The sequence below is a fragment of the Penaeus monodon genome, chromosome 43 (genome assembly GCF_015228065.2).
Source record: "Penaeus monodon isolate SGIC_2016 chromosome 43, NSTDA_Pmon_1, whole genome shotgun sequence".
Classification (NCBI taxonomy): Eukaryota; Metazoa; Arthropoda; class Malacostraca; order Decapoda; family Penaeidae; genus Penaeus; species Penaeus monodon.
This window is the reverse complement of record NC_051428.1, coordinates 25163811-25166310: the sequence shown is the minus strand read 5'-3', so window position 1 is coordinate 25166310 and position 2500 is coordinate 25163811. Positions and strand designations below refer to the sequence as shown.

At 35.0% G+C, this 2500-nt stretch overlaps 2 protein-coding genes across 9 annotated transcripts in view; one reads left to right on the top strand and one right to left on the bottom strand.

Moving 5' to 3' along the window:
• LOC119568102 overlaps positions 1-490 on the top strand; it is a 23479-nt gene extending 22989 nt beyond the window's left edge. Inside the window, exon 4 of the mRNA XM_037916500.1 lies at positions 1-490. This exon is cut by the window's left edge and continues 2384 nt beyond it. The gene's annotated coding sequence lies outside the window, so the exon portion shown is untranslated.
• A 950-nt stretch (positions 491-1440) lies between these two features.
• The window catches only part of LOC119568386 (chromodomain-helicase-DNA-binding protein 1-like), a 38385-nt gene continuing 37325 nt past the window's right edge, over positions 1441-2500 (bottom strand). For 7 of the 8 annotated variants that reach the window (XM_037916862.1, XM_037916866.1, XM_037916865.1 and 4 more), the window contains exon 31: positions 1441-2500. This exon is cut by the window's right edge and continues 1918 nt beyond it. The gene's annotated coding sequence lies outside the window, so the exon portion shown is untranslated. The other variant, XM_037916870.1, reaches the window with a different exon arrangement.

Below are 2500 nucleotides of genomic sequence, written 5' to 3'. Positions count from 1 at the left end.
ATCAGCATGACTCATCGCAACCGAACTAGATATGCATATGCAACAGCTGGCTCATCCTCCATTCCTGAGTCTTATCAACAGATCACTCCTCAAAGACACCGGAAAACAGTTCGTCATTCAAGCAAGACCCCGTTCTCAACAGCTGACTTATCACTCACACTTGAGAACTACTTTTCAACAGATTACTCATCACTATTCCTGAATACCTCGTACTCAAGTGACTCATCACTCAAAGAAACGGTTTACTCAAGAACTCATCAACAGGTCTATATTCTCGATTAACTCATCACTCATCACCCATGAGCTCCTTACTCATAGCTGACTCATGATCCACCGGTTACATGAGTATCGTCTAAAGACCCTCTATCCTCTATTTATCTATTTCTTTCTTTCTTTCTTGGCCTTAGTACATCGATCTTTGTATAGATTGTGGATGTACGTTTGACTATTAGCCTGTACTTTTTAGTAAATAAAACCACTGAGTATGGTATCTTTTGTTTTCTTAATCAGATGTTGATAATAATCAAAATATCAGATGTGTAAGGAGGGATGAAGAAAATGAGAATGTTTTTTCTAGTTGTCTTGTTCATCAGGTTTTCAGTTGAAATAAAGTATTTAAACGCTTAGTTTTCATGATCACTATTTCAATTATCATTATCGTGTCATCACTATAATCATAATTTGATGGTTAATGGTTAAAAGCAAGATAAATGTGCTAGACATCTAAGGTCATGTAGCACTATAGTTAATGTTAGGGAAGGGTGGTTGAGTTAGTGAATAGTTGTCTAAGCTGGGCAAAGGAATTGGTGAGTGAAAGGGTTAGGGTCGGGTGTGATAAGGATATAATTATAATTTGAATTATTGCAGTATCATCATTTTGTTATCATTATCATTATTGTCCTTCATTATCATTATAGGTTTTACTCATTATGTACTCAAGTACTATCATTATTAATGTCAGCCTTATTGCTGCAAGTGCATGTGTGCACGTGTGTATGTGTGAGGAAGTGAGTGCACATGTGTCCATGCATCAGTTTCATAAACATGAATAAGTAGATACTGATACTTCCATTCATAATTTCAACATAAAGTATTACATACAAGACAAGTGTCTTTGTCCTTATATTATATCAACTGTATTCTATTACATAAAAAAACAGAAACTTTAATGATAAAAAAATATTCAAACCAGAAAACAGCAAAAAAAGTACACTGCCTTTGTTTGTATGCACACGCAATCACACCCTCACCCACACAAACTCAAACACACCTACACTTACACCAACCCAAACACACCCAGACACAGATCCACTCAAACTCAACACCAAAAACAGACAAAATAATTATCTCAAGTGATTAAGTTCCTAATACTAAAATTCTCCACAGAACACACCAATACCTCAAAATGTCCTGGTTTCCAGGAGAAAATAAAGCAAAGTGTAAGTGAATTCATATTTACTTGATGCCAAATAAGCCATATATACAGATTTCTACAAATATCACTTCGATTTTGTACAAAAATACTCCCCATGGAAGGGAAAGGGGGAGGATATATCACACATTTCTTCAGTTTTGTATACTACAGTTTTTAATGTTCCATCATTAACAGGCAGGGCGTCACAGGCTCCATTCACAACCAGCGGACTTATTTCCAATCCAAGTAACTGACCTGCAAGCACGGGTTCCTCGTCAACACACTGTTCTTATGGAATAAGTTTCTCCTTTGAGACAGCTTTCTAAAACAGCTGATTTTTGTACCAAAGGAACACACACACAATATGTATTAAATGGGCAACACTTTATAACACCAGACTTTTGAACTTCATGTAATTGGCTTTTTTTAAATCATTGTTCTTGGTGTCTGTATACATCTTAGCAATCTCAGTACTTAATTTCAGTTGACGTACATTTTAGCTTCACCTTGCAATACCATGGGTAGGAATAGCTGGACAAAGGAGCTGTTCAAGCTTCCCTGAAGTGTAATAAACTGGAATAAGATATACTAAAATCAACAACAGATGCAGTACATGTTTAGTAAGGAATGAGGGTTGTATAAACTTTAAAAAAAAGAGAAAAAAAAATATCACAAAACGAAACCTGACTAAACTTTCCTAAAGAAGGAAAAAAATGAAGAGAAAAATAGAGAAATGGAAAGAGACAAACATGGAAGAGAAAAACAAAAAGAAAACTAGTCAAAACACCTGTCAAGGTATACAAGTGCTACACTACAATCCATCTTCAATTGAACTGTTGAAAATGAGAATGACTATGCAATCCATGTACATGATGTCAGGACATTCAAAATTACAAAAGCCTTTTACTAACATGGTAATTCTTTCCTCATTAAAAAATAACGTATCTATTGGACTTCTGTGGACAAAAAGGGGGTGTGGTGTCTCTCCTTATCTTTAATATCACTCATGAGCACATCAGATATATCACACTTGGTATCATACATAGTTTCAAGTAGAAGAAATAATACTTAAGATAAACTAACATT